Source organism: Quercus lobata, chromosome 9 (genome assembly GCF_001633185.2).
Source record: "Quercus lobata isolate SW786 chromosome 9, ValleyOak3.0 Primary Assembly, whole genome shotgun sequence".
NCBI lineage: Eukaryota > Viridiplantae > Streptophyta > Magnoliopsida > Fagales > Fagaceae > Quercus > Quercus lobata.
In genome coordinates, this window is record NC_044912.1 from 42,116,380 (window position 1) to 42,141,691 (window position 25,312).

Below are 25,312 nucleotides of genomic sequence, written 5' to 3' on the forward strand. Positions count from 1 at the left end.
CATCCTTGGGTCGTTAAAAATCGTGGCCCTACAATTGGCGCCGTCTGTGGGAAAGGCTTGCACGTTGGCGCAGGTGGCGATGGAGTCAACTCTCTAGCAAGCAGAGGTTCGCAGAGTTTCCTCCATCTCCGGCGACATGCAGTTGTTGCTCCTACATAAACTTCTGCTAGGGGCTATGCCTTGCAGTGCCAATGGCGCAGGCAGCTATGGGGACTTCTGGCCTCAAGCCAGCTCTCCCCGCCCTGGTTTAGGGGCTTACGTTCGAAAAATAAATAAATACAAAAAAGAAAAATCACAAGTTTTGGACAGAACCAAGGCCTTGCATGGTCCTCGGACTCAAGCCTATGGGGAAACCAAGTACAAAAAGAAAAACTACGTTACATGGACCTTAGAATCTATCCGAGGAGAACTCCCCATTAACAGTTGGGTTAATCCCTAAACTGCATGGATTCCCCAGTCTACTCTCGGATCCTCAGTACCAAAGGGATTGATGCAATATGGAGCAATATGCTACCAAAAACACAATCGAAGTCCCTCACTGCTCGGCTACTCTCTCGGATGAATTATTTAGAGTTTATCGTTCTCGGACATTTGTCTTGCATGCACCGCACAGCGCTCGGCCGTTATCCCGGTTAGTTCCAAGAGTTTAATTTATTGAAAATTACCATTGTTATACTTGATAATGTCAGTAAGTTTAAACTAGTAGGAATTCATTTTAAGGTTTTTTCCTGCTCTAAGTATCATTAAAGGAAAGTGCATATTTAATAATCATGCACAAAGTAGTTGTTGCTGAAAAGAAAGTATTTGAGATTAAACAAATTCATTTCTTATTAAGACAAAAGAACAGTACAGTGTACAATGAAGGAGCTTAAATAAGCTCATATTAAAACTAACTACACAAGCGAAAAGTAAAGATACAAAGGAATGAAGGAAAAGCCGAAGAAGAGGTGCAGAGAAGAGCCGCGCTGCCGTTTCAAAATTTCGTCTAAGGAAGCCATTCCTCAATACTTTTACATGCCTATAACTTAGGCAGCCAAAGAACCGAACGTGGGGCCTGCATCGTTGAAGAAAAGGTGCAGAGAGCCCGGCTCCAGGCTAGCGCAGCTGAAGAAAAGGTGCAGGGAACCCAACTTGAGGCCCGCACTGTTGAAGAAAAGGTGCCGGGAACCGAAAGTTGAGGAGCCTCCACAAAAATTTGCCTGCGACAAGGCAGACGGCGCTGATGGTGGAAATTCTTTCTTCTGACACACCGAAAATCTGATGTGACCAGAACCTGCTTCGGATTTTGACTGAAAGAGGGAGAAATACCATTTCCCCCTTGTCAAAACGAGGGACGGACTTGAATCTGTGTCTTCCTTGTCCGTACCACATCACCTTGAGTATCATGAGGATTCGGTGCCTCTGAAGCGTGTGAAGACTTTTCATCCTCACCCACACCTCAAACATCTTGCTCTGAGGCAGAATGGCACTAGAAATGGAGATCGTAGATATAGCGGAAGGAGTATAATTCTAAAGGAAACAGGAGAGTTCACATGTAAGAGGAATGACCCCCTATCCTATTTATACAGAGAGCAAACTGGTGGCATTTAATTCATGCAAGTTCCCGAGGAATGTTACGGACAAGGCAGACTTGGCTCAATTTCCAACCTCATCTGCAGCCGTAGGATCTGAAGATCCTTGTGAAGGCGCGCCTCGAGTACCGAAATGTCAAAGGACTCCGCGTGAATGAAAAATAAAGGAGTGCCTCTTGTTTTGGCACGTCTCCCATGTAAATGGGAAAAACACAAATACTAGTAGAGTACAGGATTTGAGCGAGCCATAATGTGGGCCTAACATCATCAAAACTCTCTTCCCCAACTAAAAAGTCGGGCAGCAGGATTTTGAGGGGCTATTGTGGGGTCCAAAATTTGAGGTCCCAGCCCACTTCGTGTTAAGAGCCCAAAGCCCAGGCCGAGGAGCCCTACTACTGAGGACGCGCGATGAAAGCTCCTGGAAGGCACAAGGATGTGGCTAAGGACAATCTCATGCTCGACACCTCATAAAAACGCATGAAGAAAAGGACAAACTTAGTACAAGAGCAGTACGAGGGAGAAAGCTGTCAACACTATAATGTGGAGCCCAGCACCTGATAAACCCATACTCATACCATACTATTCAGTTTTTCCCAACTACTCTGACGCATGGATTGATAAGACGAGTAACCACCCCGAACAAGGAGAAACGGACACGTAGGTGAAGAACGGGAATGAAATACTAGTATAAAAAGGAGAGAGAGCTGAGAAAAGGGGAGGCCCCATAAAAAAAAAAAAAAAAGAATGGCGAGGATGAGACGTTCCTCGGATAGTCTGAGGAGATAGATCTTCACACCACATCCGTGTAAGGCTTAGCCCTACAGGCCAAATCCACCTTCGTATGGGCTTTCACGAAAATCCTGACTAAACCGTTGCCCAACAACCAAAGTCCAGCCTTTCCAAACCCACTCTCTACAAATCGTATTGTTCGGGCCCTTTACATACGAGCCCAACGCCATCCTTGGGTCGTTAAAAATCGTGGCCCTACAAAAGCCATATTGTTTAATTGTTCACAAATGCTTTTTTATGAAGGAACCATTTAATTCAAAATTACATTTAAAAAAGAAAAAAGAAAAAAAAAAAAAAAGAGCTAACGTGATACACATAAAAAATAAATAAATAGAACTCAAAGAAAGTCAATCATAAACAAAAGAAAAGAAAACAAAGAAGAACTTGCAAAAGATAGAACCTGAAAATTTGTTGGAGCCTCTAACAGTAAATGTCTTTAATCTAAAGAAAAAGAAAGGAAGATGTAGAGCTAAACTAAATGTCTTCAATCTGGAGAAGAATGAAAGATAGAAAGTGAGATAAAAACAGCAAAGTGTACGTGAGTTTGTGGGTCTTAAAGTGTAAGAGTTTTAATTTACATATTTATCCCTGTTAGTTGAAAACTTGTAAATGGGTATGATAAGGATATTTTAGGTATAAAAAATGAGGAATCCAAATAGGAAAAGCCCCTTAAATAATACTAGACTCATCACACGCGCGTGCGATGAGTCTTTTTTTTTTTTGTTAGTGGTCCTATTTTGTAGGAAAAAAAACTGTGTTTTTTTATTTTATATATATATATATATAATTTTTATTTTGAAAATTTAATTTATAAGTGAATAAATCAATTTGAAAATTAATAAGAAAGTGGTCCTATTTTTTAGGCAGTGTTTTAGTAGGAGTTAGAGTTGCATTTTTACCAAATTGTCCTTTAGTTTTGTCTCTACTGAAACATAAGGGGTGTAGGGGCATTTTTGAATTAAAAAATGAGGAATCCAAACAGGGAAAACCCCTTAAATAATAGTATAGATCTATTCTTTTATTTTTGTATTGAGTCATACTTCACATTGCATTGACTTATGTACAAAATTTAATTCAAGTTAACATAAAACTGTCTTAAAAGAATACTTTAAGGTGGCTCTACATGAATTGATAGGTCATCTCTAATAAAAGTTTTTTAAAAATTCACTTTTAAGTCACTTTAGTAATCCTCTTATAAGAAAAATAGTAGTCCTTAATTGATTGTGTTTTGGGATTTATTGTAGATGAGACATTTGGACTTTGGAGTTGTCCCTCTAAATCTTGATCCATTTTTTGGGTAAAAAATGTAAATCTTGATCTTTTAAAATTAACGTGATACATAAAAATAAAAATAAAATAAAAAAGTAGAACTCAAGGTTGCTACATACCTAAATTGGAAAATTTAATGCCAAAAACATATACAATGATGGTAAAAAAAAATTCCTTAAAAGGAAAAAAAATACGAAGAAGGAAAAAAAAAAAAAAAAGAAGTGAGGAAGGAGAAGGAAATGTATTTGATCATTTATATTTTGATTATTAATCAGGGAGTATTGTGGTAACTATTTTTATTTCAATTCCAAAATTTTAAATAAAATGTAAACAAAGGCTACTAAATGAGGTAAGGAAAGCCATACTGTTTAATTGTTCACAAATGCTTTTTTATGAAGGAACCATTTATTTCAAAATTACATTTAAAAAAGAAAATTGAAAAAAAAAAAAAGAGCTAACGTGATACACATAAAAAATAAATAAATAGAACTCAAAGAAAGTCAATCATAAACAAAAGAAAAGAAAACAAAGAAAAACTTGTAAAAGATAGAACCTGAAAATTTGTTAGAGCCTCTAACAGTAAATATCTTTAATCTAAAGAAAAAGAAAAAAAGATGTAGAGCTAAACTAAATGTCTTCAATTTGTAGAAGAATGAAAGATAGAAAGTGAGATAGAAACTGCAAAGCGTACGTGAGTTTGTGGGTCTTAAAGTGTAAGAGTTTTAATTTACATATTTATCCCTGTTAGTTGAAAACTTGTAAATGGGTATGATAAAGATATTTTAGGTATAAAAAAATGAGGAATCCAAACAGGAAAAACCCCTTAAATAATACTAGTCTCATCACACGCGCTACGCGCATGCGATGAGGCTTTTTTTTTTTTTTTTATTGTCCTATTTTGTAAAAAAAAAAAAACTGTATTTTTTTAATTACTGTATATATATAATTTTTATTTTGAAAATCTACTTTATAAGCAAATAAATCAATTTGAAAATTAATAGGAGAGTGGTCCCATTTTTTAGGCAACGTTTTAGTGGGAGTTAGAGTTGCATTTTTACCGGATTGTCCTTTAGTTTTGTCTCTACTTAAACATAAGAGTGTAGGGGCATTTTTGAACTAAAAAAATGAAGAATTCAAACAGGAGAATCCCCTTAAATAATAGTATAGACTAGACTTATCACACGTGCGTGCGATGAGTCTTTTTTTTTTTTTTTGTTAGTGGTCCTATTTTGTAGGAAAAAAAACAGTGTTTTTATATATATATATATATATATATATATAATTTTTATTTTGAAAATCTAATTTATAAGTGAATAAATCAATTTGAAAATTAATAAGAAAGTGGTCCTATTTTTTAGGTAGTGTTTTAGTGGGAGTTAAAGTTACATTTTTACCAAATTGTTCTTTAGTTTTGTTCCTATTTAAACATAAGGGGTGTAGGGGCGTTTTGAATTAAAAAAATGAGAAATCCAAACAGAAAAAGCCCCTTAAATAATAGTATAAAAGTATAAAAAATTACATATTTTTTCACCTACACATTTTTCAAAAATAGTGAAAACTGATGTTTAAACCTACTTACTAAACGGTACAACTCTACCAAATGGGCTGTAAGATTTTAAAACCCTAGTTATATTCCAGCGGATTTTTTTAAAAAATAACTAAATCCTTCAAACTATTTTATTAATAAGGCAACATTTCAAACTATTTTTGTTTCTAGCAATTCAAGTCTGTTAGACTTGATTTTGCCATTTAAAAATACACTTGGAAATCGAGTGTGAGACACTCAATTTTCAAACTCGAGTTGCTCACATTCGATAGTCAAGTGAAATTTTAAATAGCAAAATCGAGTCTATTAGACTCGAATGGTTAGAAATGCAAATAGTTTGAATAATATTGTTTCGGACTTATAGTTATTTTAAAAAAAAATCCTATTCCAGCCGCAACGTATTCTTTTTTCTTCGGCCGCCGCTCCCATTTTTTCTCTCTCACAGTCACACTCTAGCAACTTATTATTTTCTCTTCTTCTCGACGCCGACCCTCTCCCCCCTCCCCCAATTCTCTCTCTCTTCAGATCTTTTTCTCTGTTTTTTCTTGCTTTTGTTTTCTCCCATCCCAAACACCGAAACCCGACCGAATGAAACCGAAATCCTTGATAAAATATGACAAAATTTTCCGCCCTTGAAAAAGCCCACAAATTTTTTTTTTAAAAAGATAGCCACAAAGCAAAAAATTCTACTTTAGTTCACTCTCTCACAGAAACTGAGAAAGCACAAATCCAAACTCATAGCTCGACTCGACGATCACGGAAATCGCACATCTCCGATTAGGTACGAATTGATCTCGGCAATGTGTGACTCTTCGTCTTTTGGCGTGGGGCATACGAGTTATTCCGATTAGGTACGAATTAATCATGGAAGTCACAAACCCTAATTTCGTCTTTGATTTTTTTTTTTTGGTTTACCCACACTTTTTCACATTGATTTCCCATGATTTTCGTTTCACATTTCTCTGTAAACTGAGCTCATCATCTATTTCCCTATTTCGAGTTCTCATTGTTCTTCTTTTGTGATTTCATTATTCAAGTTCTAATCATAATCTCTGTTTCCTTTACAGTTTTCATACAAATATTGATTGATTTTTTTTTTTTTTTGATTGTGAGTACGAGCACAACTGCAATAACTAGGAATTTATAATATTTCCTTGATTTACTTCCTAATATAATTTGCACATTCAATAACTAGGAATTTATAATATTAGTTATACATTTTTTCAATCAATGTTTGCTATATTGTATGTGTTTGAACTTGGATATTAGTTATGGATCTTTTCAATCAATTTTATTTTGCCATATTGTATGTGTGTATTATGTTGAATTGCTTTGGCTTTCTGCTGTAGTGAAACCAATTGCTTTGGCTTTCTGCTTTGAATATAAAAGTTGTCCAAATGATGCATGCTTTGTTTACATGGACATTATAAATGAGAGAATACAGAATTCTAACAAAAGAATTGTAATGAGAGAATACAGAATTCTAACAAAAGAATTGTAGTTTGAGTGATTGATGAAGTTATTGACAAGGGAATTACCGTTTTATGACTAGATATGCAGCATTGTACCATATTTCATCCAGAAATTTTTGGAACTCAAACTAGTCCATTGACAATACAGGATAACATGATTATTATAGCCTTCACAGCATCACTAGTTTTTCAGCAAGTCATGCTCATCACTTGCATATTAAATGCCAGTATTCTAAAGCCTAGTTTTAAGCTTCTTCTTGTTGTGCATACAATATCTAATACAGCCTTGATATTAAACATTACTTTTCTTCTATTTAATTTATTTTTCCTTTCATGTAGAAAAATCTGCTGATGTTCCTATTATAGATGCAGAAACTATTCTTCTGTTTTCAAGTTGTGTACTTTTAACTTTAGTATGATGGGTTTATAGCTGTATGTGTATCATCTATCTATTAAGAATGTTGATTCCTCATTCTTAGGCCTTACGCAAATTTATGCAGAAACTGTGTATACATCACATCCATGCTCCACTTTTGGTTTTTGAAAATTCCCTTTGCCAATTAGGAACATACAAATTAGCAGTAATTCTCAGTGGATAATTTGCTGAACTTAACAAAGGCTTTAGAGAGGCCACTTAATTTTCCATGTTTTCACTTTAGTAAATTAAAATTTGCCATGAGGTACAATTCAATAGTTTCTATATATACATCTTTATAGCTGATCAAATGCATGTACTTTGTTGCAATGATGGGGAGGGTGGGGGGAGTGATCTTTCTTATGCTTCTAGATGCCACCCCTGGCTTCTCTTATCTTATTGTTTGAGGAACCCTTAATTTTATTGGAGCAAAATCACTAGCAATAGAATAATAATGCTTCAAAAAACGCAAGGTGGAAAACCCATGCATATTAGATACATATAATGACAACCCCAAGGCAACATGTGGAACACAACCTGATAGCTATACTATAGTCTTTTTGTGGTCTATGATTATGTTTTGCTTATATAACTGCCTTTTTTTATTGATGTATCAATGACATTGTTTAAAATTGGCACTAAGGTGATGGGCATTATGTTTTGAAATGAATGAACAAAGTGCCTCACTATGTCAAATGGAATAGGGAATTGGGAATCAAAGTCAGTTGTCTTACATTGTACTGTTTATGTGTAACCGCACCTATTTGTGTGTGCACATTTGGAAAAAGAATGGCAGCAGATTCATTTTAATTGATTACTATAACTTGTAAATGAGATCCAGTGACTTTGAATATACCTTTTCATTAGCCACTACTGATCTTTAATATTTTGTGTAGCATTAGTAGTTTCAATATATCTAGAAATAAGAGTTGATGCTGTTAATGAAAGAGTGTTTTTAAATTCACGATTATTTCTGCTTCATACCATTTTCTCTTTTAATAGGCAAATATCATTAATCTTTTAGGATGATGAAAAGCCCTCATTATGAACTAAATTTTAATTGCCTTGATAAAGGCATTTAATGTGATTTTCTGTAGCACTTTTGTGTTGAATGCATACCTTTTGTTTCCTTCTTCTGATTTGGCTCTAACAAGTTTTTTAGATCGCTTATGCTTTTTTGTTTGTGATTGTTGCAGACATCATCTTTCTTTCTTCACTTTTTGAAGGTTCAGTTTACAGAGAAAAGAATACAGATTGAAGGGAAGCAACCTTCTAGTTTATTTCTTGCTTCTATATCTCTTCTTCTCAGTGAGCAGGTGCCTTTTGCAGGTGACTTGGCAGTGTAAGTACTCTTCAACTTTAACTTAGTAAAATTGAACTTTTACTACAGTTATAGCTTTTAATCTCAATAAAATGGAGAGATATCCTGTGACTTTACAAAATTCAATTGTCATAAAAATAAAAAATCCATGTAGTAATCAGAAATAAAGTCTTTGTGAAATGGAGAGGTAGTAAATGAGCATTGATAGTATAAAATGGGTTTTGTTGGGTTTTATAGTTGTGTGGAAACCCAGGAAAGATAATGCCAAGATACTGGGATTTTCCCTGTTCCCTTATTTGTTTTCTTCTCTTCATTACTGGAAGAAACATAGTGCTCTGTTATATTCTATTGAAAATCAGTGAGTTTTCTCCTATTGTTTTGAGCATTAACTAGGGGTTTTGCTTTCATTTCTTAGCTGATTCTAGAGAGAAAAAAAAAAAAAAAAAATACAAACCCAGCTTCTGGATGTTTCTATTTGGTTCCTTAGAGTTTGATTTTGCTATATGGTCCTAGTGTTTTTTTTCCCCACATTCAAATTCCCTTTCCAAGTAATAGTTGAAATTAGGTTCTGTAATTCTGGACAGCTATTTGAAGTTAGTGCAACAATGAGAGATGGGAATTCCAAGAAAAGCAAGGTTTATGAAATGCCATCTCTTCTCTTTAAGCCTTTGTTCTGATCTTTGTTCTCACTCCTATAGTATTATTTTTGTGCTAGTTAAATTTGCTTAAAACCTTATTTCCCTCAATAAATTAAATTAACATGTTTTAATTGTTGGAAAAAAAATAATGTCTTTGAGCCATGATTACGATGGTGGTTGGATAGTTGGTTACTATAGGTTGTGACGGGTTGTGTTGTGGGTCATTGTGGTTGGGTGTTGTGGTTGCTGGTTGTGCTGTGGTGGTTGGGTCATTTGATTTTGGTTAAAAGGCTTTGATCCATTTGGTTGAGGAAGAGAGACTGACATGTGGGGAAGAGAGAAGGGTATATGAGTTTTTATTTAATATTTTAATTGGTTGTATGTTAAACTGGTTGAAATTATTTATATTATTTTAATAGGTTGTATATTAAAATAAGAAATGAGGTATTGGGTGTATTGTTAAAAGAAGTTTTAAAATAGATAAAATAATTTTTTTTAAGGTAATAAATAATAATTTTTCAGCACCCCATATATAAATGCTCTTAGAATTCAAATCCAACTAGCCACTAGAAGAAAATAAATAGTTTAAATCGAAAAACCAGAGCAATGGTTAGCTCAATGTAAAAATAATAACCCAAAAACCTCTGATCAGATCGTCCATTAAGCTCTCCTGTGAGAGAGAGAAAGTGTGTGAGAAAACAGAGCCCGTGTACACTTCATCACAACAAATATCTTGGATAATTGTCAATATATAAACTTTTTTTGTTTTGTTTTGTTTTTGTTTTTGAATTTTTTTGTATTTTTTTGCTTTTTCTGTTACATTGCACAATTATAGATACTGTGCACTAAGAGTTAAAAATTTGAGAAATACTTATTTTTAGAAATGGCAGTACTATAAGGGTGTGACTCATATATATGTGTATATATATACCTAAATATATATATATGTGTGTGTGTATATATATAAATATAAAAATAAAATTTAGGTATTTACCTTAGCTGTATGCACTCCTTTTTCTTTTTTTGTGTGTGTGTGTGTGTAAGAAAAGGGAGAAAGGAGAAGGAGAGGAGAGCTCTCAGTCGCTTAGAGAAGAAAACTACTGCTCTTAGCTCCATGATTAAAAGTTTTCTTCTCTACGCACCTTTCCTTTTAACTGACAGGTTATCTTCTGAAGTTATTTTAGGAAATCTTTTTTTGGCTTTACTTTATCCTTTTTCCACGACAGATAATGGGATTAGTACTAATATATGTGAAACAGAAGTTTTCTTCAAGTTCATGTTACCCCCAATCCCCAAAGACATATACTTGTTAAAAGAAATTTCCATTTTTAAAGAAGGAAGCACTGACAGAGTTGAGCCAGTAACAGATGTTATAAGTGGTACCATCGATCTTTCCCAAAAGCACTAATGGATTTATTTATTACTTAATACCTTTTCGCTTTCTTCCTTTCAAAAGATGTTTTGCTACTTTATTGTATTCCCCTTTAAAAACTGTCCCTTGAAGAATTTTAAGCCCTTTGCAAGACAAGGCAATACAGATAAAATAGAAACCCAGATAGACAATCTCATTGTTGAAATCCTGATAGAAAAAGAAAAGGTAGCATTCAAGCTACACCATTTCAACTTTATAAGAAGGCCTTTAAGGCGTACTTGCACGTTGTTAGTTTAAATTCTAAGGTTAACGGTCAATGGCAAGCAAGATAACCATACAAAGGCTAAAATCCCAGACCAAACAGATTCTTAACCTCAGCAGAGAAAAAGAGTTATTGCCAATGCACTACCAGAAGTATTCCGGGAAGATTTCAGAAAAAGCATGAAGCGTCTCGTCAAAGACACTATCCCTTCAGATTACAATGCTGGCTGACGCAATGTATTCCTGTGGAAAATAATGAGACCCAAAAACAGACAGATTGACAGATGTACGACTAAAAGATTGCGGATAGACTCAACAAGAAAACTGCAGACAAAGCGGCTACTGTTCACCATTATCAAACAGTTTACTGTTCATCAGCACGCGTGAGTGGTGCCCAGACAGATCACGACAGACTAATGCTCACCAGCACGCGAAAATAATACACCAACAGATTACTGTTTATGAATAGTAAAATCTTTTACTGTTTATCAATAGTAATTTCTTTATGATCCTACGGGTTTACACCAACGGATAGATTTACACCAACGGATTAACTCAAGTTAACTTTACCTGCTTGAGTTACTCTTCAAGACAGACATGGTTTATTTTCTCTATAAAAAGACAGACTCACAGGTCGAAGTTTTAGATCCAATTGCAGAACACTTTCTCCCTCTCTTAGCCAAGACAGACTCTTGTAATCTTCCCCCTCCCAGACCTCACCGACATAGCCTTGTCATCTTTTATACTTTTAGACAGACTTTTATTTGTAATCCTATTTTTCAAAGACAGAAGCTTTATTTCAAGCATTGTATCAAAGACAGAAGTTTTTCAGTTCAAGTAAGATTTTATTAGTTTCTGTTTTGATATTCTCTACTACGTTTTAATCTTATTTTGAATATATCTATTTTGCTATATTTTCTCTATTTGCTATTTTATCTTTGTTTCATGCTTCTATGATATTATTGTGCTTTCTTGGGTAGTTAAATATAAATATAAGTATATATATATATATATATTTATAAATATAAATATATACACATAAATATAAATATATATATATATAGATATAGATATACTTATAATTATATAATTATATTTATAAATAAAATTATATAATTATATTTATAAGTATATATGTGTATATATATAATATTATAATTATAGCGCACAGCTTTGCTATCTCTCTTCTCTATGTAACCATGTGCAAAGTTTTCTTCTATATGACTAAGGATCCATTTGGTAATGTTGTTCTAGTAACGTTGTTTTAGACGTTGTTTGTATTTTTTGAAAATATGTGTGGGTAAAAAAATGTACGAAAATACATGTAATGTTTAAAAATTGAAAACTGTTGTTTAAGTTCTGGTACCAAACACCTCAAAAGTTTTCTTAAACATATAAATTTAAATATATAAACATATATAGTCATTCCCCAATTAGGGAACTTTGTTAAACCTATCTCGTCTCTAGAAAAGCCTTTAGTTAAGTTGCGGGTCCGTCTCAAGTCTAAAGACAAGATAGCATTAGAAATAGTCAACTAGAAATTTGAAGAACTAATAAAAAAGGAACCAATTATCTCTCCGAGAGACCCTAGATTAGCCACCCTAGACATCCATACAGCATCTAGCAGTTCCGGCAAAACCTCTTTAGAATCTAAAGAAGAAATAGAATAATTAGAAAACTAGTTTCAAAGCCTTCAGGCGAATATTTATGTGTATATATGTACATATATATATATATGTATGTATATATATATATATATGTATGTATATACATATATATATTTATATATATATACACACAAATATATACATATATGTGTGTATATATATATAGAGGCTACTATTCATCCACAGTCCTAGAACACTGTGCATGATCACTATTCAGAAAAGTAAGGGGACAGAATACTATTTATGAACAGTGATCGTTACTGTTCATCAAACAGTATTCCGACAGAATCATTCAGTTTACTATTTACTTTCGGCTGAAAAGATTTTCATCCAGAGTAAAAGCAATTCACCTTCCGTGATTCCAGCAATCTTCTGAAAGAATCCAAGACTTCCTCCATTCCTTAAATAGTTGGAGGAAGCCTTGGATTCTTTCAGGAGATTGCTGGAATCACGAAGGGTGAATTGTTTTTACTCTGAGTGAAAATCTTTTCAGCCGAAAGTAAATAGTAAACTGAATGATTCTGTCGGGGTACTGTTTGATGAACAGTAACGGTCATTGTTCATGAATAGTGTTTTGTCCCCTTACTTTTCTGAATAGTGATCATGCACAGTGTTCTAGGACTGTGGATGAATAGTAGCATGTCTGCAACTTTGCTGATGCGGGTACTGTTCTGAAATAGTAACTGGGCTACAAAGGTGGTTCTCTTATGATGGTTATAACCTAGACAACGATTAGGCAATTCAGAACAGCTTCAGGATGCTCCAGAACAGCTCCAGAAGCCCCGAAATAGCTCAAGAACCACCTTTGCAATCTAGTTACTATTCCAGAACAGTACCCGCACCAGCAAAGTTGCAGACAGGCTACTATTCATCCACAGTCCCAGAACACTGTGCATGATTACTATTTAGAAAAGTAAGGGGACAGAACACTATTCATGAATAGTGACCGTTACTGTTCATCAAATAGTACCCCGACAGAATCATTTAGTTTACTGTTTACTTTCGGCTGAAAAGATTTTCCCCCAGAGTAAAAGCAATTCACCCTCCGTGATTCCAGCAATCTCCTGAAAGAATCCAAGGCTTCCTCCAGCTATTTAAGGAACCCTTTGCTTCAGTCTTCAGCAGGTCCAATTTGCAGTCTCCATTTCCAGAGCTCAGAAACCTCCCTTCTCTTTACTTTGTAAACAAATGCCCTTCTCAGTTTGTTTTCAAGTTTACATTTGTAACGCTATAATCTTAGCCTTCACAACTGTAACATTTTATTTATACTTCCGCCCCTAGACGGCCTCAGTCGACCCTCTCCCCCTTTGTCTGTAACTTACCCCTTTTTGATATCAAAGCCAAGTTTTGGCTGATAGTAAGTTGTAAGTTACCGTTAATATTCAATCAAGTTGGCCGGTACAACCGCCATAGTTATCCATTATTTTGTGCATTATTCATTATTTTGAATATGTTATCTCCTACAAGTTATATTTTGTTTTACATCTATTTTCTGATAACACTCCCATTCCCATTTATCACTTTCTTCATCTATTATTTCTTCTCAGTCTTGGTTTACTGTAATCTCTTTTGGTGGTAGGCTGAGCCTCCCGTTTAAACTTCTGTCTATTATTTTGATATTATTTGTTTAAACTAATCAGTTATTTCCCAGTTATCTGCCTTTCCATATCTCTATTTTTAGCCCAAAGTTTGTTGCAGATTTATACTGTTGAGACGAGTAAGACCAGATCTAAGCCGTCTTGCAACCCAGTCAGACTCTATGTCTTTCCTGTTCATGCTTGGTTCACCCATGTCAGCCGAGAGAGAGGCGTTTTAGGGTGTTAGCATTGTGGAGAGTTTGTGGCCGTAAGAGGTTGTAGTTAGCTTGTGAGAAGGCATTAGTCCCGTGTGTATACCCTGTTTCAGATCTAAAGGTTAGATCTAAGAATTTGGAGATAAAGGTAATTAGGATATAATTGTTTAATTTAAGTTTTAATTTAGAATGATGAATAGGATGTTTAAAAGGAGTGATTCATCCTCTAGCATTAGATCTTGCAGTACAACTCTCCCTGAGATTCCTTAAGATGATGGAACGATAAACTCGGAGTTGTACCAACTTTCAGATTTAGATCAAAAATTAGGAGATTGGAACATACCAAAAGTACCCACAAACCAGGTCTATAAGTCATCATCGTGGTCCTTGAAAAAGACTTTCAAAACAGACTACCATGTAAGGACTATAGAACAAGTTTATAGGATCAACAAGGAGTATGAAACATGCTACTTGTTATCCTTTGCAGCAGTGAAAGCTCATAGGAAAGAAGATCATAAATTCCTCCATATTGGTTTAGTCCAAGTAGGAGTAAAACCATTGATCAGAGAAGGGTTGAACAATTCAATCCTTATGACCCTCAAAGACACTCATCATCTTAGGTTTAATGACAGCCTCTTAGGTACCATGGAATCTAGTTTAAGTGGTGGACCAGTTCATTTCAACTGTTTCCCCAATTTCATTGTAGCCCTTGATGACCCTCACATCCTGAAGGTCCTCACCCTCAACATTAAGACACATGGAACTCTTATGTTGAATGGAACCAGACAGCTAGCCCTTATATACAGAATATATTATAAGTGTATCAGAACAAACATGTCTATTCAAGCCATAGACAAAAGAAAGTTTGGAGAAACCACTCTCATCCAAACCTCAAATGTTAGATCCACAGTTCAGGTACCCAGAACCCTGAAATGGTCGGAAATAACCTTCCCAGAAAGATGGACTTTAGAAAATGAGAATTATCATCTACAGATCCAAAACCCAGATAGGAACCCAGATCTAGATATCGTCCAGCAGTTAGCCGATGGAACGGTTAGACTCAGCTTTGACCAGTCTAGGTATAGGACACCCTTAGAATATGTTGAACCCAGGCCCAGATCCCCGATAGATCTGTACCAGGATCCCAGGTCTAGATCCTCATTAGATCTACGCCAACCCTTTAGGCAGTCAACTATCTTTCTTAAAGATAGACCTTCATCCCATAGTAGTTCATCCAGAAACCTAGTTCCCTTTCCCCGATCTAGAAGAGACCTAGGACCAGAATTCCAAGGCGTAAAAACCCATTTCCAGGTTAGTACTCCTTGTTACACAGCCAAGCAAGACTCAGTTGCTGATCAAGAAGAAGACAGCACTAGTCCAGATAGTCAAAAGCCTCCTTCACCTTCAAGAACTGATATGAGAGATCCCTTTCAGCCAGAAACTGAAATTGATCAGCAGCTCATGGTGATAAGGAAAGTATTCACCCCTGATATGGATACAAACAGGTGTCACTCATTTATTGGGTAGGAAATACCAAAATAGATGCTGAGTTGGTATTACCGAAATATGATATACTTTCTCGTAAATTAGAGTCTTTTTTGAGATTTGACACGTTAACCATAACTTAAGCACACGCATGAAATAGTCTAGGTCCGTTACCATTAGGGTTTAGATAAATGTGGTTTTTATTTATCTCTTATTTGTATATTAAAGGGATTCAAAAAGTTAGTTATGGTTTTAAAAAATACCAAAAATATCTATAATCTAATTAGATAATCTTTATTCTTAAAAAATATAAAATAGGGTTAAAATTATAATTCAACCAAAAAAAACTACCAGAGAAACTTTTTTCATAAACATTAGCACACTTTCTATCTAAACATTTGTCACATAGGTTTATACAATTTTTTTTTTCTAAAAACTAGTATAAAATTAAAATTATGCCTTTCAAAATATTTCTAGAAAATAACATAAAATAATAGGAAAAAAATACATGAAATAAGACGCATGTTATTAAAACTTTGGTTATGAATTTGACGAGTTTAATTTTGAAGTTATTTTTTATATAAACAAATTTTTATATTTTTTATATAAACAAAATAAGTATTTTAATTATTATAATTGTTATTAACATTTTCAAATGCACTGTGTGTATTACATGATTTTGAAAAGAGAGGTGCTACGTTCACAACATTTTTATAACAAATTATAGGTGGTAAGTTGTTATTGGTTTTAATTTGAATTCACAACTTAAATTATTTTTTTACCCACCATAATAACAAATAACAACCTGTCACCTATGATTTGTTGTGACAATATTGTGAAATTGTTGTAGACATAGCATTTCTCTTTTCAAAACATTTTTTATTGATAAACACACACAAGTAAGAACTGAGAAGGAATGTGGTTCTAACATAAATGCACACTACAAATGTCACTCAAAAGTCACATTTAACTTTTAAGGGAGGATACCACCACGCACCCTTGGTGCAATGGTCACTTCACAAGTATAAGTGCTTGTGGGGTTGTGGGGTGTGGGGGACAAGGACTGAGATACAAGTCACCAGGAGGGAGCTTTACACATGTATACACTTAGATTATGCTAGAGTAGAAATTCTATTTTGTAAAAAAAAATAAAAATTTAAGGGAGGATAGAGCAAGTTATAATACGTACAATACAGTCTCTTAAATAATGTGAGACTATTATTTATCTTTTTTTTTTTTTTAGAAATAAACACACACAAAGGAGATTAGAAAAGAGGGTGGTTTTCATTTTTATGGTGGAACCAAGGATAATAATACAAATAAATATACTAATTTTTTATTTTTTTATTTTTATGTTATCCCATATGTACAAATAAATATACTCATTTTTATGAATTAAAGCTTTTTATGTTATCCCATATAAATTTTTTTCCCCAAATTTAATAGCCTTTTTGAGATACACAATTTTTATATTATTTTAAAAAATACATAGACCATTTTCATTTTTGAGGTTTATTTCCTTAACAATAGAGCTAGACTCAAGAAATTCAACCAAGTTTAAAATTTTTTAAAAAAAAAGAAAAGAAAAACATTAGTGTGCAATTTTATAAATTAGTACGGCTATTAAGAAACACCAATATTCATAATAATATAACTGGCCAAGAGTCAATATGGCAATTACATGTTAACAGCTTAAAATTGGGCAACACTAAAGACACAAAAACTCTCACAATTTTTGCCATAACTCACCACGTGGCAAGTTGTGAATGGTGAAGGTGTGTACCCACCATTTGACTTCTACCACTCACAACTTACCATTTGACGAATTGTGGAAAAATTTGTAAGACTTTTTTGTGTCCTTAACATTTTCTCTTAAAATTTGTGTGTGAAATGATAAATAAATGGATTATTAATGAGCCGCAACTTTTTTAAAGGAATTGAAGCTATGTCATTCAAAATCGCAACTATTCATTAGGGCTCACACCCCAGTGATAAAGTCAAAGAGCTTCGTTTCCAATGAGTGGAACCTACCAATCTTCGAAGTAGCACGAACTACCCACAAAACTTGCAAGATTCTATTTCCTCAACTTGATCGTCTCCAAAAATCGAAAGACCTAATAGTTTAGAAAAAGGATGCACAAGCTTGGAATTGGAAGGCTTTAGGGGGCTCAATCCAAGTAGGCCAAGCCTGATGAGTATGGTGCAAAATTAGAGTTCTTTGTTGACTTGAAGACATTTTGTTAAACTTGAGGCTAGTTAGCCAATCAAGTCCCTGAGCATGCCTCTTTGGTCAAAATTGTGTAGTGCGATCGAATTACACCAACAACAGTCAAACTCTTGTTTGAGGTAGTCTACTTTGGCCCAAAGTACAAAGCATGCACAGAGGTTAGCTACCAACCTTGCTTGCTTAGAAAGGAAAATCTGAAAAGGACCATCATCCTTCACATTCACATTTAGGGTTTGTTTAGGATTCACTTATTTTGCTGAAATTAAAATTTTTTTACTGAAAGTATTGTAGATAAAGGTAAAAGTAAGTTGAAATAGTATAGTATGACCTATGAATAGTACCAAAAAGTGCAGAAAGACCCACGAATAGTAACAAAAATAAGCTAGCTTTTTAATTTTTGCCAAACACACGCTTATTATGACTCACTTACCACCATTTGTATTCACTAAAAAACACGATAGGGACCTTACCCCTAACAAATATGAGGAAGACTTCTTATAATTAGATCCCCTCATCTGACTTAAGGGGGTGGTGCATTGACAAGTTCTTTGTCTAATTGAATGGTAAAATAGCCACCAAAATCCATTAGGGGAACCCTAGAAAAATCCCACAAATTGAAGATATTTGCTCTCTATTCTCTACTTTCATTCATTCTTTCTTGAAACTTATTGTGTGTTCTTATCACTCACTAGCTTATTGAAGTGCCTTTGTCCCACCCATTGATTGGATTCTATTCAGTTTGCCTGATCTTCACATTCAGTAAGAACCCTTATTGTGGTTCCTTTTTCTATTTCACCTATACGCTTTAACGATCTAGGAAATATAAATTTTTAATAGCAATATAATTTAGATTATGAATGTATTACTTGAGGGAATTCACAAATATTTAATTATTTAGACTAATTTAAGTGCATAATCAATTTTTTATATTCTTGATTGCATGTTTTATTAAATCTATTTTATTATTTGGTTGCGTTTTGTCTCAATTGTTGCCAAAGTAATATTCGAAATATTTTTTTTTGTTAATAAATATTCATAATTAATTATTGATGATATAAATTTTAGAAAGATTTTTTTTTACATAAATAGTTAATTTATATCTATAGGTAACATAAAACAAATTAATTTACTTCTTTAACAAATAATAATGAATTTTTTTAAAATAAAATAAATAAATGGTTGGTTCTTAAACTTTAAAACATGAGTGATTTTACTCCCTAGAATTTAAATTAGGGATGGAAATGGGTAGGGTAAGTTTGGATCATGGTTGCCTTGTACCAACTTTGAGGTGGAGAAAATCCATAAGGGTAGAAAGCAAGGCAAATTGGGTTTGAGGCAAATTGAAGGTATTTTACTAACCTTAATGAGATGGTTCTAACATTGGCAAGATAAAAATGAAATAGAAAGGGAAAGGGCAACCCTATAGAAAAGCATTTTGAAAATTGTAATATAAAATGTTTATAGAAAACTAAATTATAACTAGGATGTGTATACCAAAAATTAAATTATATGTATGAATAATTCAAATATATATTAAATAAAATATATCTATATACATTCGGGGTAGTGCAGGACGAGTAAAACTCGTTCTTGCCCTGCTACCTCTTTGAGCGAGGAGAATTTGTAGAAGATAAGCCGAGTCAAGAGGGACGAGGTGATTTGCCATCCCTAATTTAAAGTAATTGCTTTTAATCACTTACAAAACATAAACAAACTAAAAACTAACAAGTTGTCATTATTCCAAAGTTGCTTAATAGAAAGTCGAAACTTCAACCTTTTTATTAAAAAAAAAAAACCTAATAGAAAGATTAATGGGCTAAAATTGAAATGAGTTTTTAGTAGAAAGCATTGAGTATTGGGTTGGGCTAGACTTACAAGAGAAAAGGGATAGTCGGTCTGAATAGTGTGGGCCGGCCCATGATCCATCATCTAATGTCTTCCATTCCAAAGTCGAGACCGCCGCTGAGGCTGAGTTTCGGTGATTCGGATTTAGAGGAAGAAGAAAAAGAGAATCAGTATCGGATTCCTCTTAGTAATGAGATTGTTCTCTAGGCCACACCAAGGTATCACTCTCTCTCTCTCTCTCTCTCTGTAACTTTTTTTTTTTTTTTGGGTTTTGAAAAATGGCTATAAATTAGTGATTTTACTTAAAAAAAGAGTAATGGCGCATGCACAATATTTGTCACATTTTTAACAATACTTGAATTCGTAGCTTTTTATTGATTTTTTTTTTATTATTTTTTTTCTAGACCACAGTACATTTCTTTATTATCTATCATATTCTCAAAAAGAAAAAACAGTAGGTTAATCCCACACTAGAAGATAAGAGTGATTTAAAGAGATTTAAAGCCAGTGCTTTGGTAAGAGATTTTTAGTAATGTTGTTTAATTGGTGTGGAAATATGTGTGGGTGAAGATACGTGTTGTGTTGTTTAAAAAATGAAAACTGTTGTTCAAACAACATTACCAAACAGACCTTAGTATTCTTTAAAAAAATAAATAAATAAATAAAGCTTACCACAAATAATATGTGACACTATAATTTAGAGTTTTTGAATTTGCAGTTATGTATTGTTATTTATATTCTTGAGTTTCATATGTTAATAGTTGGGATAATGTGTGATTATTTATGGCTAAATGGAACAATCTGCTTAAGGTATTTACCTAGGGTGTTAGTGTTAGGTATTATGTTTGTGTCTCAACTTGCAATATAAAGGAACAATCTGAGTATAGATCAGTTGTATGTTAAGCTAGCACTATTTTCCATTATAATAATGGAAAGAATAAACATGCTAGCAATTATTTGGCCAAATAGCACAATTTTAGGAAAAAAAAAAGCATTCTCAAAGTTATTTAGTTATGTAACACAGTTTTGAAACTCGAGTTTTAAGCAAGTATGGGATATTTAACTGCTAAAGAAAGATTGATATTTTATTGGGCAGCCAGACATTTTACATTTTGTTATGGAGGATACCAATACCACCACAATGAAGGGTAGTCTGTTGGCATTTACAGATGTTTTAGTTCTCTCAATTAACGCTGTTTCTATGGCAGTGAGTGAGCTCGGTATTCAAGGGGTTGAACAATGTGATCCTAAAATTATCACTCAAGCATCTTCTTTGAGTATGCTTCTCTTTCTCTTGCCTCTTTTGGGTTTTGTAACAGTGATCTATGTGCAATTCATTTTTCTATAGATGTAAACATCGGGGAATCCATTGAGAGTTGAGTTAGACTGCATTAATTGTGTGCCTATTCATCCAAATTGAGGTTGCTGCTGGGACTGTGTAACTTATTTCTTATTATTACTGGGTACTAGCCATTCACTAGACCAAAATATTATATAAGTAATATCCTTGAAAAGATACACACCTTTATCTCTCTCTCTCTCATGTGGGATTGGTATGATGCTTTTTCATCTACTTTTATGATATTATGGAGGAGTGTATTATGATTTGTGACTTTCTTCCCCCTTCTATTTATCCAATAAAAGAATGTGCCTTTTTTAATTCTGAACTTAATATACATCATTCTTGCTGAAGTTAGAAATAGATTGTATGAAGGTAGTTTGTGTAGCTTATAGTCAAGTTATGTGAACTCTTTGTGTATGCATAGAAGCTCCGTGGCTTCAGCCTGATATCTCAGTGATATATAATTGGGGGCATAGAATATTATTTTTCCTACAATAATTTTGAAATTCAAGGCCGTATTTGGGTTGAACAACTTATATATATATATATATATATATAAACACACTTTCATTTTCACAAACTTAACCAGTAATTATATTATTCCTTATTTATTTTTCTCTTAATTTAATTAAAGAAAATTTTGGATCATGTTTATTATTTATAGCCCTTTTTTATGCTTCTTATTATAGTGAAGTCTTTGTGCTTTTTATTGTATAGTTTCAGATTATAAATAGCTTGATTTTACAAGTCCCTACTAACAAGATACATAATTTTATAAGTCTATTAGCCCCTTTATTCAGGTGCCGTGATTATTTTTTTTTACCCGACCTTCTTACAAGGTCTTTTAAATTCAAGCATTTTTTTTACAAAATAATGTTTCCATAATAGTTCTAATTCAAATATTCTGTTCTCATTTATCTTCCGATTATGGTCTTGACTTACAACAGATCAGCTGCCTGTGGAGTCTTCCTCTTTTGAGACTGTTATTTGTATCTGTAGATCAGTTGAATTTCCCACTAACCGGTTGTTTGAGGAAATCTTAAGAGTGTTAAAGCCTGGTGGGACAATCCTAATTCATAAGAATCCTCAGTCTACTATGGGGGAAACAGATAAGGTAATGAGTTTGAAGTTTTGTGATTATATGAAATTAGTTTGACTTGTTAGATTTTAATAGGATTTTGTTACAGATAAACTCTGCTCTTAAGCACAAGTTACTGTTGGTGGGTTTCTTAGAAGTGGGAGTTCTCAAATCAACGGTTCCATCAGAAGCTCAGTCTTTTGGGGTAATTTTCTGTGTCTAAGCCTGTTTAAAGTGCTATTATTTTGTTTTGTAACCCCTCAGTGCAACCCTTTCTAAAAATTGGAGATTTTAAGATGTATATATCATATGGTAAGGAATTTGGCTTTGTTTCCAAAACTGATTATAATTGCATAGCTCCAAAGGCCATCTACTTTATTATTCTTTGAGCCATGAAGGTGAACCTAGCATATGCAAATCTTATGGTGCTTTGATGCTTGAACTTCAAATGTCTTCCAAAGTAATAAAAAGATAGTGAATTCAAAGCCTAATGAAATTCTTCTATAATTGCTGTGATCTAAATTTATTCGGTTATATTTTATCATTTTTCCATATGAACCAGCAGTCCATAGGAGGAGCAAGCTGTCAGCCTTTAGCAATAAAAATGACAAATGCCACCTAAAAATCTGCCAAGCAAAATGTTTACCTTTTTCCTCTATGAGATTGGCGGTCCTGCACATTTCATTTCTATAAAGTTTATCTTTTTCCTTGCTCCCAATTTTGAGTTCCTCCAGTTCTTTTCCATCTATAAGCAGGATTCAATCACAATAGAGAATGTCAGATTAACATGGTGCTAACACACAATTCTGCGAATAAATCTATAATTAAGTTCTATCTTAGTAATATAACCCAAATGATCCTCATTTAGAAACTGAACAGATTTTACAGGAAAATATTTTGGATGATAACATTCATGAATTCTAATAGTTTCTTCTGCAGACTCTTAACTTTAGGGACAGACACTGCATTTATTGATTTAAACCATTAAGAGTGAATAAACTTCCTGATATTATATCTTCAAAAAACTCCTTATCTTTCTCACCTTTGACAAAGGTAGACAACTGTACAACTGTAATCATTAAACATAATGTTAAAGGTTCAAGAGCTTGAAGGTAAACCAGCCATCCTGAGCCTGACCAACCAAGTGCTGTAAAGTCTCAGTGAGTTGATCACACAAGGTCTTAAAATTAGATCCGCAACCAGAAGAAGAACAAAGAAGTTTAAGTGGATATGGATAGGATGAGTGAAGAATAAACACTGTATTTGTTAATTTTTATCATCTATTTGTAATTAGACAAATAAGATGAAGAAGCCCATTTAGTATTTTTGCACACAGTTTGTGTAACCCCTTTTCTTTTTGCCACTTGAATGGGAGTTTAATTTATGAAGTTTCTGGACCTCAACACCATGTTTAGTTTCAGATTTAATTAGGGGTGGATGGTTTTGTTTATTTTAGAGGTATGTAGGTGGGTTCCATCAGATTGCAGCTACATTCTAGATGATGTATATGAAAGAATGAATACTTCTCATACCATCTCCTTGATTGAGAGGTTTATTACTTTTCATTTGTATTGGATGTGGAGAAGTAAACTTGATTAGGAGGTTTAATATTTGTAGTTGATAAGTGTCTTCTTCTTTGTTCATAGGTTAAGGCTAAGAAACCTTCGTGGAAGATTGGCTCTTCATTTGCCATAAAAAAGGCCACCAAACTTTACCTAAAGTCCAGATTGATGATGATTTTGATCTGATTGATGAAGATAGCTTATTAAGTGAAGAGGACTTGAAGAAACCACAGCTACCACGGGGTAAGATATAATAGCAATAGGAGCCTAAAACAGTTGTCCCATTATCTTTCTTGAATGGGGTTTGGTTAAGTCTTGGGAGTTCTTATGCCTTCCCCCAACCCTCTTTTTACCTTTCCATGTATTTAACATTATGCTTGTGCAGTTGATGATTGTGAAGTTGGAAGCACTAGGAAAGCTTGCAAAAACTGCACATGTGGAAGGGCTGAAGAAGAGCAGAAAGTACAGTTGGGATTCACTGCAGAGCAGATCAATAATCCTCAATCAGCATGTGGCAGTGTATGTCTTATATTACTTGATATGAATTTTGGTTGATGCATGGAGTGACATTTTTTGGCTGCATATGTTGATTAGCATTTATCTGTAAGACTGATTGAAGTGGCATGCCTGTACATGTAGTTTGTATGCTATAATGGGGTAGAACCTGAGGGATTTCCTTTTTGTGCAGAAGTAAACTAATGATACTGGGTTATAGTGGTTTTTTATTTTTCAAAACCTTTAGAAGTACAGGATAATCAAAGGACAAAATTTGCCTCAGTAGACCTCAAGGGCTCAATGAAAACGTCGAAGCCTGTCCCTTATTATGTCATGCATGCAGTTGCTTGTTGCTTGACTATGCTGAAAATATCTAAAATCACCCTTTTTCGTAAATGTTACAATGTGCTGAAAATTCTTATACAACCTGCAGTGTGGACTGGGGGATGCTTTTCGGTGCAGTACATGCCCTTACAAGGGTTTTCCACCATTCAAGCTTGGCAAGAAGGTATTTAAAATCATAAGCCCTCCCTCCCATCCTCTCAATTTTAGGGTTACGTTTAAGTGAGAAACTAGTGTAAATATTCGACTTCTGTCTTTATGCAGGTTTCGCTATCTGGGAACTTCCTTGTAGCAGACATATAGTGATGTGGTTTCAGATACATTCAAACAGGCTCACTGTTAATGGTTCTGTCTGCATTCACTCGTCTGCATTTATGTTGCTGGCTATAGTTCAATCTTTCTTTAGTGCCCTCAAAACATTAGAAGTTTTGAGATGTTAGGTTTTGAATTACTGGCTAGCTTAAGTTTATAGCAGACAAAGACATGCCCTGGTGAGGTTTATGATTGTCAACAATATCCTAATGAGAAAATAATGACTTTTGTTCTGATGACTATTCTTCTTTATTTCCCTTGTTCCGAGAATTGTTCCTCTAGCAATCTTAGTATTGAGAGATGTGCCTCTGAATTACTAATGAAGAAGAAAAAGGTAGAGAGAAAATTTGCTTCCTAATTAGATCTTTTTGTGTATAATGTATGACTACTGAATAATTAGCACCTGTTATTTTTTTTTCCTTGCTAGAAAAGCTAGATGCGATAGCCTTTAGATGATGGAAATGAAACACGCCTTAAGAAATCAAACCATTTTAGTGAATCGAAGTAACTT

The 25,312-nt window shown here is 33.9% G+C and overlaps 1 long non-coding RNA gene and 1 pseudogene across 1 annotated transcript; both read left to right on the forward strand.

Annotated features, from left to right (window-relative positions):
* Positions 1 to 5,658: 5,658 nt before the first annotated feature.
* LOC115960664 lies at positions 5,659 to 8,830 on the forward strand. The gene is made up of 2 exons (XR_004085224.1): positions 5,659 to 6,026; positions 8,259 to 8,830. It is a non-coding gene; the product is annotated as an uncharacterized LOC115960664 (long non-coding RNA).
* Positions 8,831 to 20,811: 11,981 nt separating this feature from the next.
* On the forward strand, positions 20,812 to 24,848 carry LOC115960663 (annotated as a pseudogene).
* The last annotated feature ends 464 nt before the right edge of the window (positions 24,849 to 25,312 follow it).